Below are 14809 nucleotides of genomic sequence, written 5' to 3' on the forward strand. Positions count from 1 at the left end.
ACTCCTACCGTATTTACGATCACCAGTGTACCATTGGCGTGCCCGACATTTGCACCGGCCAGCCTACGACGTACTCGGCACCACCGCCACGGACCTACGGCACCCGACACCGTGGCACCCGTGCCTCTGAGAAAGCGGTGCACCATATCCTACCATTACCTCGTACCGCACTCCACCGCCACCACTTTTGTTCCCAGGCAGGTACCACCGACGGCCTATGCTCCCAGATATACAGAAGACCGGGAGTTCCTCCTCGGTTTATTCCGGTACCACTGTAGTATCGCTCCAAGAGTTTCCTGGGCCTCTGCACCGCCTCGACAGGATCATCGATATTGTCAGCCATTTGCTAGGATTCCAGACCGGCCGAGTCGATGAAGACTCGTTTCACTTTCTGCGGGGATCTCGATCCAAGTATGGCTCTGTCATGGATAGAGACTATGGAGCGACTTTCTTCTATATGGCTTGCTCCGAGTGGGAGAAAGCTGGTCGCCTACCATTTACGGGATGAAGCTAATGCCTGGTGGGTTACTCAGCGTATTATTGGTGAGCGTCCATGGACCAGGTTCGAGAGGCTTTTGAGAGCCGTTTCTTTCCACTGTCCTATTAGATGGCTCGACGACAGGATTTTATGAGTCTGAGGCGGAATAATCGCTCTGTGACCGAGTATAATACTGAATTCCTCCAGTTGGCTCAGTTTTGTCCAGAGTTAGTTAGTTGCGGAGGACAGAACTCGCATGATGCAGTTTATACAGGATTGGATGGTTATCTGCATGTACAGCTTGCTTGATTAGGGATTACATCTTACTCGATGCATTGAATCGAGCTTTGATGATAGAGTTAGCTCAGACAAGATATCCGACAGAAAAGAAAGCATACTGGTGGACTTGTGGCAGTCCAAGAGACACAAGCGGATGCAGCCTCAGCGAGAGGCAGTCGGTCGTGGTACTGGGCGTCTCGTAGGCCTCGAAATCGGGCGGTTTTCTTGTGACGCTCCCTTTTCGTGAACCAAGAACCACCTTCGGTGATACTCGGTGTTTCCATGTGGTTCCAGACCACATCACTTCACCAAGATTGGAATGCCCGTTTGCTTTTATTGCAACCGCGGCACCTGAGCCGAGATTGTCGGTGAAGGCTCGGCATACGCCCCTGAGGGTCGAGCGAGAGGGACAATCTAGTCACGTGGTCTCGGCGAGAAGGGCGGAGATTCACACCCTCACAGCGTCAGCAGGGAGTAGCTCCCTCTGCAGAGTACTCCAGTGCTTCTGTAGCACCCCAGAGTTTTGTTCCGGGATCTTATTATCCGACTCGGGCGTACCAGACTCGGTCCCAGCCAGCTGCACAGTATCAGTCACCATCCTCTCGGTCTTATCGCACATTATCCAGCCGCAGCAGCCGCTGGCAGCGTTACCTCCTCCTCCTCCGCCAGAGACTGGACGAGTTAATGCGATTACCAGGGAGGATGCGCAGCGAGCCGACGGATCCGTTTTCCGCGGTATGATTTCCATTTATGCATTCTTCGCTGATATTTTGATTGATACTGGTAGTTCGCACTCTTTTATATCCCGTACCTTTATGCGGGAGATTGGTAGATTACCCACTTGCAGACCCCAGCGATTGACCGTCTCCCTACCGTCCGGTGATACTTTAGAAGTCACCCAAGAGATCAGAGGTTGCCCGTTAGACTTTGGAAACATGATACTTACGGTAGATCTTTTAGTATTGGAGATGGTCGAGTTTGATGTCATACTTGGCATGGATTGGCTGTCAATATATCATGCTACCGTTGATTGCGACGAGGGTGGTCACCTTTTGACCTCCGAACCAACCCTCGTGGAGTTTCACCGCATCGAGACGACGGCATCTCGATTATTTCGGTGATTCAGCGGTGTGCCTCACAGCCATGGTTTTCTCGTTATCGCTTGATCAAGACGAGGGAGTAGTTCTCTCGATGTTCCCGTAGTCCCGGAGTACCCGATGTATTTCCGGATGAGCCGAGTTTGCCTCCCAGAAGGCAAGTGGAGTTCGCTATTGAGCTGATTCCGGGAACCGCGCCGACATCGAAAGCTCCGTATCGTATGGCACCAAAAGAGTTGAACGAGTTGAAGATTCAACTCCAGGAGCTTTTAGACAGGGGATTCATTCGCCCTAGTGTTTCACTATGGGGTTCTCCAGTTCTGTTTGTCAAGAAAAAGGATGGTACTATGAGGTTGTGTATTGATTACAGGCAGCTGAATGCAGTGACCATCAGAAATAAATATCCATTACCACGGATCGAGGATCTGTTTGATCAGCTCAGAGGTACATCAGTGTATTCTAAGATTGATCTGCGATCCGGATATCATCAGTTGAGAGTCAGAGATTCTGATATCCAGAAGACAGCTTTCCGTATCAGATACGGTCATATGAGTTTTTGGTAATGCCATTTGGGCTTACCAATGCTCCAGCGGTGTTTATGGACTTGATGAACCGCATCTTTCTGGAGTATCTGGATCAGTTTGTTATCGTTTTCATTGATGACATATTGGTCTACTCTCGTTCCGAGGAGGAGCATGATCTTCGCACAGCTTTGGAGATTCTTCGACGGCATCAGCTGTACGCGAAGTTCAAGTGCATTCGGCTATCTTCGTCGGATTTTTGGGACACGTGGTTTCTAACAGGTATTTCATTGATCCTCGAAGATCGAGTATGCACGGTTGGGAGCGGTAGAAGTCGGTCAGAGATCCGATTTTAGGATTCTTGGGATATTACCGATGTTTTGTCGAGGGCTTCTCGCGTATTGCCACCGACACGTCTTACCCGAAAAGGCGTGAAGTTCATATGGTCCGAGTTGCGAGACCGCTTCCGAGGCTGGGCGGAGATTAGTGTCACCCGGTTTTGGTTTTACCTACGGAGAGGATGGATTGTACTTTACACCGGCGCGTCTCTCTGTGGTTTGGGCGTGCTCGATGCGACGCAGTAGTCTCGATGCTTCTCGTCGGTGAAGGAGCATGAGAAGAACTACCCAGTTCATGACTTGGAGTTAGCCGCCATCATCTTTGCTCTGAAGCTTTGGCATCATTTATACTGTATCACATTTGAGATTCTCACGATCATAAGAGTCTCAAATACATTTTCACTCGGAAGGAGCTTAATCTCCGACGGAGGAGATGGATGGAGTTCCGAAGGACTACGATTGTACCATTAGCTACCACCCGGGAAAGCTAATGTGGTTGCGAATACTTTCACAGAAGTCAGAGGACTTTGGCTTGCCACCGGACTTGATCACGGACTTGATTGAGTTTCTGAGTTAGATCTTGAGGAGCAGGGGCCCAGAGTAGGGTATTCTTGTTACCATGGTTGCTCGATCGTCGATCGGACGAGGATCCAGAGGCAGCTAGTGATCGGCATTTGCGCTTATTAGCAGATAGCTTAGGCAGACAGAGTTTACACGAGACGAGGAGGTATTATATTCTTCCGAGGCGATTATGCGTACCTCGGTCATCCGGTCTTACAGAGCTACTCAGAGGCACACCGTTCTCGATTTGCGATCCATCCAGCGAGACCCGTATGTATCGAGACTTGAGACGTTCCTATTGGTGGAACGGTATGAAGAAAGACATCGCGGATTTCGTAGCTAGGTGTCTTGTTTGTCAGCAGGTGAAGGCCGAGCACCAGAGTTACTTCAGTGATTCCTATTCCCGAGTGGAAGTGGGATCACATTACCATGGACTTTGTGGTAGGGTTGCCGAGGACACGACGAGGCCATGACGCGATTTGGGTAATCGTTGATCGATTAACCAAATCCACGCACTTTTTAGCGATTCGGAGGACCGATCCCCTGGATCGATTAGCGATTTGTATTGTCGGAGATTATCGGACTACATGGTGTTCCGTTGAGTATCATTTCGGATAGAGATCCACGGTTCTGGTAGAGTCTGCAGCGAGCCTTGGGCACACAACTCCGTTTCAGACCTTCCATCCGCAGACAGATGGACAGTCAGGGCGGACCATTCAGACTTTAGAGGACCTGCGAGATCATGTGTTATGGATTTGGAGGCGGTTGGGAGGACCATCTGCCGTTGGTAGAGTTTGCCTACAACAACAGCTTCCATTCGGCTATCCAGATGGCACCGTTTGAGGCGTTGTATGGTAGACCTTGTCGGACACCCGTCCTTTGGGATGAGGTTGGAGAGGCTCAGTTGTTGGGACCTCATAGAGTTCAGCAGGATGCAGAGTTGGTCCGTACTATCAGACGGAGGATGTCAGAGGCGCAGGATCGCCAGAAGAGTTATGCTGATCGGAGACGCAGACCACTAGAGTTCTCTGTGGGCGACCATGTATTTCTGCGAGTTTCACCCACGAAAGGGGTGAAGAGATTTGGCCTCAGAGGTAAGCTAGCTCCGCGGTACATTGGTCCTTTCGAGATCTTAGAGAGGATCGGAGCGGTAGCTTACCGATTGGCACTACCACCGTCCCTGTCAGGCGTTCACGATGTATTTCACGTATCGATGCTGAGGAGATACGTGCCTGATCCGACACATGTGCTGGCAGATATTCCAGTTCCAGTTCAGCCAGACATTACTTATGAGGAGGTTCCAGTACGGATACTCGACCGGAAAGAGCGTCAGTTGCGGAACAAGACTATCCGGCTGGTTAAAGTCGGATGGCAGCATCATTCAGACGAGGAGGCTACTTGGGAGCTCGAGGATACTATCCGAGCTGGATATCCCCATCTTTTTACATGAGGTATGTGATTTATTTACCGTTCAGCATTTATACTCTATATCTGTTGTTAGTACTTGCTGATGGTAGATAACGAAATTTGGGGACCAAATTTTTATTATTGGGGGAGAATGTAAAATACCGGAAAATAGGCGAATATTAATAAGGGAATTTTCCGGAATATTTGGAAATTTTTCAGGAATTTTTCGGAGCTTGTATGGACGAGTTCACGGGGATAAAAACGGGGTCCGGAAAAGCCTGTTTAGGCGACCCATTTTAACGAGGAAAAGTTTTCTTTTCCTTTATATTTTCTTTTCTTATTTTTTTCTTTTCCTCCGGTTTCTCTCGACGCCGACCTGAGTCACTTCTTCTCTCGCGCCCGACGCCGGCCCTAACCGCCGGCCGGCGGTTCCTCCTCCCCGAGAGCACAAAATCCTCGGCCACTTCTTCTCCTTCTATTTCTTCTGGTCCGATCCTCACCCGACGCCGATCGCGCACCTTCTTCCCGTGCCCTAACCGGCCGCACAAGCAGTTTCTTCTCCCTACTGCCGAAGCCCTAGCATCGCCGGAAGTTTGCTCTCTACCCCCACTGACGCCGGCCATCTCCTCACTTCTTCTCTGTCTCGGTGCCCTAGCCGCCGGCGACCACCCCGATCATCTTCCTCTCTGCCCACTGACGCCGGCCGTTTGTCCTCAGCAGCCGACTCTCCTCTGTGCCCTAGGTTCTTTGCCAGACGGTTTTGCTCGGGTATGTGCCCGATTTCTTTTTTGCTCTGTACTGTTTTAAGGTATTTTAGGTTGGAGGACAGCAGTGTGTTGTTTGTTCTTGTTACCTTTCGTTGACACCTTTGATTTTGGGGTAGATCGTGAAGTCACAGATTGTATGAAAGCTTCCGGCTGTGTAGAAGTTTGCTGTCATCGCCAACCTAGGGTTTCCGACGACAAGATTTGGGTGGATTTCCAGCAGCTACTAAATTGCAGCGGCTGCCCTACCTGGCTGAGGATCGACGGGAGAAGTTTTGTGTGAATTGTTAGCTGATCATAGAGGAATTCTGTCATTGTTGATTTCTGCAGCAGCAACTCCTAGTTCCGGTCATTATCGCCCAAGGTAAGTGTCTCCGGTAGTGACTCAATAGCCGGGTATACGGATTTGGGTGAGCCTTGATGTTATTTCATTTCTATAAAGGATGATAATAGTGATGTGGATTACGGTCTTACCCTAATTTAGTGTCAGAGCTTTTTATTTAGCTATTTATATTGGAATTTTAGCTAAATAAAATATATCTCTGTTGGTATCACAGGATCTTGACGCGAGACGAGTATCTCGACGTCGTGTTCGGACCAGATTTGACATTTCCTATTGGAGGCGGGTACTTTTGACTTATTGTCTTTGATATGCTTAGTAATTAAATTAACAAGATGCATTAATTGTGTTTCTTACTTGTTTCGGTTAATCACTGCCCAATACATGCTACCTGTTGATTGATTGTTTGTTTACATCTTGTATGGATATGTACCTGATTCCACATGCTCATGGGTAGTGATATAACCATATTTTACCATGTCAGGACCTAGGTTTGATACCTTATATGATCAGATACCTTGATATGATTCATTTGCTTTGGTGCACATTATGATATGTCCAGAGATTGGTTTAGTATATCACCATGTTTAGTGACATGCACCATTCGCATGATTGCATGCTGAGTGATTGATTGCTCCTTTATTGTCGAGCACTTTGCCAGTTTCATCACTGTTCGGTGCTCCGTTGTGACGCTCATGGGTAGCGGGACACAGCGTGGTAGCACGTCAGTTTGACTCTTCCGGTGCTCCGTTGATCCGCTCATGGGTAGTGTGACGCAGCGTGTAACACGTTAGAGATTCCTCCCCGTCATAGTGTACCGGGAGATGAGAGCATTGCGCTCCCCCATTTATGATTTGGGGTAGGAGTACGTATGTACTCCGACAGCATCCCGTCCACTCGATCACTCATCAGGAGTAGTGTTGCTGAGTGCACGGTTGTCACAGCCCTACCCACTCGGTCCCACTGTTGTTGTGAGTTGACCGGCGTCAGGGGTGACCATGACATTGGCATCATATGCATGATGCATTTACTGTTTGTGTTTGTGTTTGTTGCACTTATATGCTGCATATTGCTTGGATACCTTGATTGACATGCATACAGGTCTTCTATACCTTTCGGACTGTTTGTCCTTTTTACCGGGTCCTGGTTAGTACAGATTCTCTCCTGTTCTCTTCGATTTGCATCTATCTTTATTATTGTCAGGAGACTGTACGCATGATTAGTGCTAGGTGTTGTTTCTTTACTTTGCATATCAATTGTACCTGCTGAGTGTTGGACTCACCCCGCCTCCATTGTTGTTATTTTCAGGTTGATGCTGTCAGGAGGGAGTTCCAGTCGCTAGTCCCCACTGCACGTAGTGCTACTCCGCTGCTGGTTTTTGAGTTGTTGTTTCATTCTAGCTTTTCGCTATCAGACTTTGTTTTAGTTTTGTTTTGGACTTACATATGGATATTGTATGGAATCTTTCCGTTGGATGGACTTTTAGTATGATTTGGATTTACTCTACTACATGCCTACTTGGACGGCAGAAGAGGTGAGTTCGTCGGTTTTGAGCTTTACGAGTGTAGTTGAGTAGGGTGGATTTCGAGTCAGAGTACTATTGTTGTTTACTATTATATACTGCGTGGTTGTGACAGCCAGATGCTGAATATATATATAAACTGCGTGGTGATTGTTTTTATTTCTTGTTATTATTCCAGCCGTCTGTGGCTGAGGTATATGAGATGTAGAAAAGTTTCAGATTGTCCACCGTACAGGGGAGATGCTGCCGAAATTTTCTCGGACAGAGTCTCCTCTGGGGGCGTGACAGTAATCATTGGCGATGACATAAATTGCATGAATGATCTCAAATCTTTTCTTCATCAGCAGTTTGAAATGAAAGATCTTGGAAACTTAAGTTATTTTCTGGGTATTGAAGTATCCTTTAATGCATCAGGTTATTACTTGTCATAAGCAATGTAAGCCACAGATCTCATATCTCGAGCTGGCATCACTGACACAAAAATCGTTAGTATGTCATTTGACTCCACTGAGCATTTGTCCACTATTGATGGTACTCCTCTCAGTGATGATATATTTTATCGACAACTAGTTAGAAGTCTTATATATCTCACTGTCTCTTGGTCGGATATTGCCTATATCATTCATATTGTGAGTTAGTTCATGTCAACCCCTCGTACCATTCATTTTTCAGCAGTTCTTTGCATATTATGATACATTCGAGGAACTCAATTTCATGGGCTACACTTTTCTCACTCATCTCCTCTGAAGTTGTGAGCATATTCTGATGGTGATTGGGCTAGTGACCCAATTGATCGTCGATCCACCAATATTGTTTCTTTCTTGTACATCTCTCATTTCATGGTGCAATAAGAAACAAACTATTGTGTTTCATTCCAGTATTGAAACAGAATATCGAGCTCTTGTAAATACTACCTTTGAGCTTTTACAGATAGGATAGTTACTTTAAGATATGGGTATTCATTGTGTTCCATTATCCCACTCTTCTATGATAATAACAATGTCATACTGAGATTGATTGTCATCCAGTACAATGTCATGTCACTCATGGTACTTCACAGTTGATTCCTATATTATCACAAGCTCAACCAATATTTTCACCAAATCTCATCCACATTGGCGATTTCAAGATCTTGTGTAAGGCCTCACGAGCGATAATCACAAAATTAATTTACAGAAATTTTCTATGAATTTTTATTAATTTTTCGGGATCTAAAATAAATTTGTATGGTATGTTTTAAGAGAATAGAGCTATTAAGGTTGATGGAAGTTTATGGCGACACCAATTAAATAGGGAGCTGAGTGATCTAATTACCCTAAGTTAAGTAAAGTAACCTAGGTATAAATTCCCAAATGTCCACCCGATTCCTCACTGTCCCTCCACTTCGCCGACTCCCACCTCGCCCATCTCCACCGCTTCGACGGAGTTTCCCACGGAGCCTGGAGCTTCGGCTAAACGTCGCACCGCATAGCTGATCCCCATGTAGGACATCACGATCGTACATGGATCATCGTCGTCGGTGTGGTAACCTAGAGTGAGGGTTGCCGGCGGTGGCAAGAGGCGAAGAAAGGCAAGTGCATTTCCTTTATGTTGGTATGGATTCAAGGAGGTAAGGATTAAACGCTTTGGGGAGTTGAAATGTTTAGGTCTTTGATGTCCGAAGGAGGTGTTTGGTTGCGAGTCTATTTCCTTTGGAGTTCTTGTTCCTTCTCGCGATTATTTCATTTTTCGCAACGGATTTGGGTACTTGGGATTGAATTCGATGTGTCCTGCTTCTTCTTGTTGGTTCGAGTTCCTTATTAGAATTTTTCTTAGAGATTTAGGATGGGATTGATGAAGTCTGCTTCCTTCTATCACTTTCGGAAGGTTTGGAATAGGCTGAGGATGGATTAAGGTTTGATCGGAGTTGTTTTCGCTTCTTCTTGTTGTTTCTGAACATTTGGATAGATTGTTGGAGTTCTAAGCCTTGATCAAAGATGTTTTTGTTTGATTTCCTATTGCTTCAAAAATGCCAGACTGCTTTGAAAGATGTGGGTTCAATTCGATATTGTTCGGCTTCTTCAGGTGGCTGCGAAAGTTTGTGTGAAATCAATTTGATGATTGTTCTATTTCAGTAGATAGCTGCGGATGTTGTGTGAATTCCATATGATGATGTTTTGATCTTTTGATAGTTGTGGATCTTGTGTGGATGCAAACCGATGTTGTTTGGCTTTTTCGGATAGCGGTTGTTGTGTGTATTCAATGTGGTTCTGCTCTTTGTGATGGGTTCAGACTTATGTTTCTCTTGGACAGATTTAGTACGTTTTTGGTTCAATTCTGAGGGTGCTCTTGTTTTTTTAAGATGTTTTCGAATTCTGGACAGAATTGGTATTGGTTGGAAAGGATTTCAGGGTGGTGATTGTTTTTTTTGGATGATCTTAAATTTTGGGACAGATTTGGATTAATGTGTAATCCTTTCTTTTAGATAAGGTAATGTTGTAGTTGTTCCTCCTTTATTTCTTTAAGATATGCATGATTATGGAATGAATGGAGTTATGTTTCTTATGAAAGAGTTTTGTTCAAGTATTGCTTATGTTGTTGCTTTGCAAGATATGAGTAGGTCATAATTCATTGAATAGGGATGCTTAGATAGATATGTGCATGTGTGGTGACAGCCAAACATGGCTGATACTGTAATTGACGTTGGCTTCAGCTATATGATTGCATGTTCTCCTAGGAGATACCTCTAAGGTTATGATCAGGAACCAAATGAATAGGCTCAAATGATAGTTATCACATGTGTGACATATTCATCTTAGCTAGTTATATAGATATTTCAACTTAAAGTGTCTTCCTCTATTTCATATTTAAGTTTGTATTCTATGTTTTAGTTACTGGTTCTACTTCTTATGGATGTCATATTTTCATATTGGGTTGCTCTTGCTGGATCTATAGACTCATGATGTATATGATGCAGATGAGGGAGACATCCCCAGGGTATTATGGAGGGCATGCACACGGAGTAGACGAGGAGGCGAGATAGTACCCCGACACACTGCCCGGGAACCTTTAGGAGTGTTGTGTAGACTCTTGGTTATTGTGGAGTCCGTCCTTTACATGTATGAGGAGAAGTGTTGATGTCTCTATTTTCTTTTTGTTTCCTTTGCTCAAACTCAATCCCGAGGAACTATGGTTTGGGTTGGTTATGGTGGTTCATGTAATTGAGAGGTTTTCTTTTTTTTCTACTATGGTTCTTTAACAGTAATGTTTGAGAGGTTTATTATTTGATTGATTGTTGGTCTTCAAGTTGGTTGGTAAAGGTAGCAAATATTGTTATGCGCCCTCGATATGTGTGGTAAATTAAGGGTCTTTTCATCTTGTCTACAACCTCTCATGTTGTCTAATGATTTTCCACCTTGAGGTTGATGGAGGGTATTAGTGTATATATGGAAATAGCTTAGGATTGTAATCAATCATAATTAATTAAGGATCTCTTCCTTAATTAACATGTGTAGAAAATTATATTCTTCTTATTCTCTCTAAGTTTTTATAGGCCAAAAAAGTTATCCCATAACGAGTAATGTTATTTACTGAAACTTTGGCATGACATATAGCATTCCCGTGCCAGAACACCATTCCAGTCTTCCAACTAATCCTAAATATAATTGATTGAGTTATTTTCTATTTATCAAAAGCTCAAGTTGGTTAAGGATGAAATCAATACATTTATATTTATCATACTGTTCAATTAGTTGGACAAATATCAATCAACTGGATTCAACTAACCCCAACCTAACTATTGACCTACCTAACTATTGACCTATGGAATATCCTACTGAATATAAAATAAGACATTTTATCCCATTGAGTTATTTTGTTAGCAAATTTTATCAAGGCCTCTTCAACTTATTTGTACAAGTTAATAATCTGTATTATTTTTCATAAATTCTCATCTATGTCTTCCATGACTTTTGGTTGAAACAACAAGAACAAAAAAAGAAGCAGAAGGAAATTAAAGGAAAGGAAAAGGAGTGGAGGAAATCAATTCCTAATACAATCTTTGTATTCATAGGTTTTTCCTCTTCTTTTGAGTTAGGTAAATAGAGAAGTGGAGCACCGTAGGCTTGGAGATCATGCTCTCTTGTTGCTTTAAAAATCCATCCAAGTAAACAAAACATTAGTGACAAAGCTACATGATGGTCAAAAAAATATCTCAAGTCAAACGTTGCATATATTACAATGTCCATCGAAGTCAATCAAACTAGTCTAGTATTATTATTGTTCTTAGTTGAGAAGAAAATTGCACAATGCTTCTACGATTGATTCATCTTAGGACTTAATATTATGTTTACTTATAACTAAATCTATTATTTATAATTTTCAAAATAGAGTATTTTTAAATTTCATTTTTGTGATGAGGGTTAATAATGAATAAGCTACATAAATCTAAAGGATTAATCAAATATCAAATTGTACTTTGGTTGTAGAAGTTTGTTCATTAGTATGAAGATGTGCTACTTAACCATTTGAAGCCGATTGATGAGGGAGATAAACTCTATTGTTACAAATAGGACATAGACTTTTCAAAAACTAATTGGCTAAGTAAAAAAATTGGTTTATGGTCTAAATTTTAATTTCTTTTTTTCTTTTAGAATGAAGCACTTGTTTTTTTAGGGAAAAATACCTTTAACCCCCCTCTATTTTCTATCAAGTAGCATTTACCCCCTCCCCTTGTATTTTAAAAAAAACATTTAACCCCCTTTGACCAAAGTTAAATGTGAAAAAAAAATTGTTAAAGACAATTATATCATTGTCTTTTTGATATATTTTTTTTTATAATCTTAAGTGGAAAAAATCACATTGAATGTATTGATAATTTAAGTTCACTTCTACTTTGTTGATATCTGAATTAATTCTAGATAATTTAAGGCTCTAATTGATATTTTCAACATATGCATGATTATTGATTTACTAATTAAAATCAATAGATTGTATGTAACCTCCAACAATATATAAAGATTAATACTTAATTATATGAATAAAATAAAATTAAGTAGTTTAAAATATATATTTTAGTTGCTCTAGTTGTGCAGCATTCAAATACAATGTATAATAATTATTTTCTTCACTTTCTCTTAAATTTAAAATTTTAGATTTGCCCCTGTCTATAATTATATAAGGTTTCACGAAAATAGGTGAAGGTATAATTTTCTTTTCTTTCACGAAGACAAATTTTCTTCATCTTCTTCAAAATCTTTTGCTTTCTCATGCATGCACCTGGGCCTTATATTTCAGATCATCACTGACTTAACCGTTAAAGAGGGTAATACCAACAATATCAATTCTCAAGTAACAAGCTTTGCTTTGTACGATTCCGAGAGTGGACGCACCGAAAAACCAACATGAACCACAGATCCGAGCGAGTGACGAAGGACACCATCACTGGATGCTTTTAAATTTTTTTTATTCTTTTATGTATATTTTTCTCCTTGTGCACACTATCGATCCAATTAATCAATAATTAAAGAGTCAACCCCCAAAACAAATGTAATTATTTTTCATATCAATTCAATATATTTTTTTTCCTCTTAATATTATCAAAAAAAATATATAAAAAATATAAGGACATAATTGTCTTTTATAATTTTTTCATATTTAGCTTTGGTCAAAGAAGGTTAAATGTTATTTTTTAAATATAACAGGGTAAAATGTTACTTGATAAAAAATAAAGGGAGAGTTAAAGGTATTTTTTTTCCATTTTTTATTCATATTTTTAATGTATACTTGGTTATTTGCTTGTCATGCACAAAATGGAATTGTCATAGAGTACTTTAAAAAAAAAAAAAACTCCTTTTAACATCAATGGTCAACTAAGGCACACAAATAGACTAAGTTCGATTAAGATCAGTATTCACCATGTATATCTGGAAGTATAAATCAATGCAACAAGACCTAGAAAGTAGAATACGCAACATGTTGCACTCAGTGCTCATGTTTACTCCGTAAATTATTGGAAGCCAATTCATTTGTTATTCAGAAACAGAGGTCTCTGCAACATATCATCGAGTAACTCGTTTGCGCAATCTATTCAATGGCCTTAACGTGACAAAGCTAACCCAGAATGCCATGCGAATCTCCACTCGGAAACCACATCAACAGGAAAGTAATAGGCCTTAAATGAATCACACACTTGCAAGACAACCATTGATCCCTCTCCATATGAACTCAGCAACGAAATGTGGAACTTCCTGGTTCATGAAGTGAGCACGAAAGGTGGAATTTGCTGGTTCTTGGAGTGAGCATTGCTGCGGCTGAACCACCGTGAAACAGCAGTGACAATGATGATCAATACCACCAAAAAGAAACGCAGGGTTGTCGATGGGAACTCCATAATGCTTTGGTTCGACAAGGAAGGCAGAGTAGAAAGTCGAAGCTCGATTCTGCTATGGTTCGCAACCGACCTAGAGGGAGTTCTGTTGTCCGCTTCAAAGGGGAAGGGAGGGATTAGTCACATTCACGGGTTTTAGTCCCACATCTCGGAGTGGAATAGAGAGACAGCAGGCAGGCGGGTATAAGATAGGAGCTGTGTGCAACGTTGGATCATACTTACCTGGACGGGGTCGACGGGCGATCAACAAGACTCGTGGCCTAAATCAACGGCCTCCATTGCACTTCGGAGGGGCGTTGGTTTACCATCTCCCCAAGTGGGAGAGTGGACGTCATAATTTGTGACAGAGGGGGTACGCGCGTGCGCGGCCCCTGCCATTACAAATGGAAATTTGTGGAATGTGGCAGGCTGGTTGCGTGCGTGCGCAGCCCTTGCCATTATAAACAAAAGTTTAGTTTGATTTTTCGTTTTTAGTAATTTATGTATTGTAGAATTTTTATTTATGTATTGTAGAATTTTCCCACTTGGGGTTCTGCTGCTCTCATTGTAGGATTTAAAGAATCCAATGAGTAAGGTTATTTCATTTTTTTCCATCTAACTAAAATCATTTGTTTATATTAACTAATTGAACGTTTTTCATGCCTGCTTCATGATTTCCTGATCGTTTGCATCATTCTAAATCAGCCATGATTAAATAAGGTCCATCATTGCAGTGGTATCTTGAGGTATTGGATATGGTTTTGTATCTGTAACGTTGTAAATGAAACAAGAAGTAAACCTTTCAAAAATTAAGTGGCCAGGTGAAATAAATTTCATTGTGTAAATTTTAATTTCCTTTTTGTTTTAGGATAGAGAACTTGCTATTTTTACTCACAATTTTACGCACTTAGTCTATTTGCTTCTCACATAGATGGAATTGTTATAGAACATGTAAAAAAGGGTCTTTTAACATCTATGGCAATGGCGAAGTCAGCCTGGGTGATCTACCCGGGCTGTGGGCCACGCCGATATCGATGCCGACATCAACGCCCGGGTTAGCATTCGTTTTCTCTTCCGTTTTTTCCTTTTTTCTACAATGAAATCAACATTTTTTTCTTCTTGTCATCGTCGGACATCCGCCTATAGCCTGGGTAGA

The 14809-nt window shown here is 42.2% G+C and overlaps 1 non-coding gene and 1 pseudogene across 1 annotated transcript; one reads left to right on the forward strand and one right to left on the reverse strand.

Annotated features, from left to right (window-relative positions):
- The window catches only part of LOC122031525, a 36343-nt pseudogene extending 27554 nt beyond the window's left edge, over window positions 1-8789 (reverse strand).
- Window positions 8790-13888: 5099 nt separating this feature from the next.
- On the forward strand, window positions 13889-14049 carry LOC122033035. Its single transcript, XR_006126317.1, has one exon. It is a non-coding gene; the product is annotated as a U1 spliceosomal RNA (small nuclear RNA).
- The last annotated feature ends 760 nt before the right edge of the window (window positions 14050-14809 follow it).

This window comes from Zingiber officinale, chromosome 11A (genome assembly GCF_018446385.1).
Source record: "Zingiber officinale cultivar Zhangliang chromosome 11A, Zo_v1.1, whole genome shotgun sequence".
NCBI classification, from domain to species: domain Eukaryota; kingdom Viridiplantae; phylum Streptophyta; class Magnoliopsida; order Zingiberales; family Zingiberaceae; genus Zingiber; species Zingiber officinale.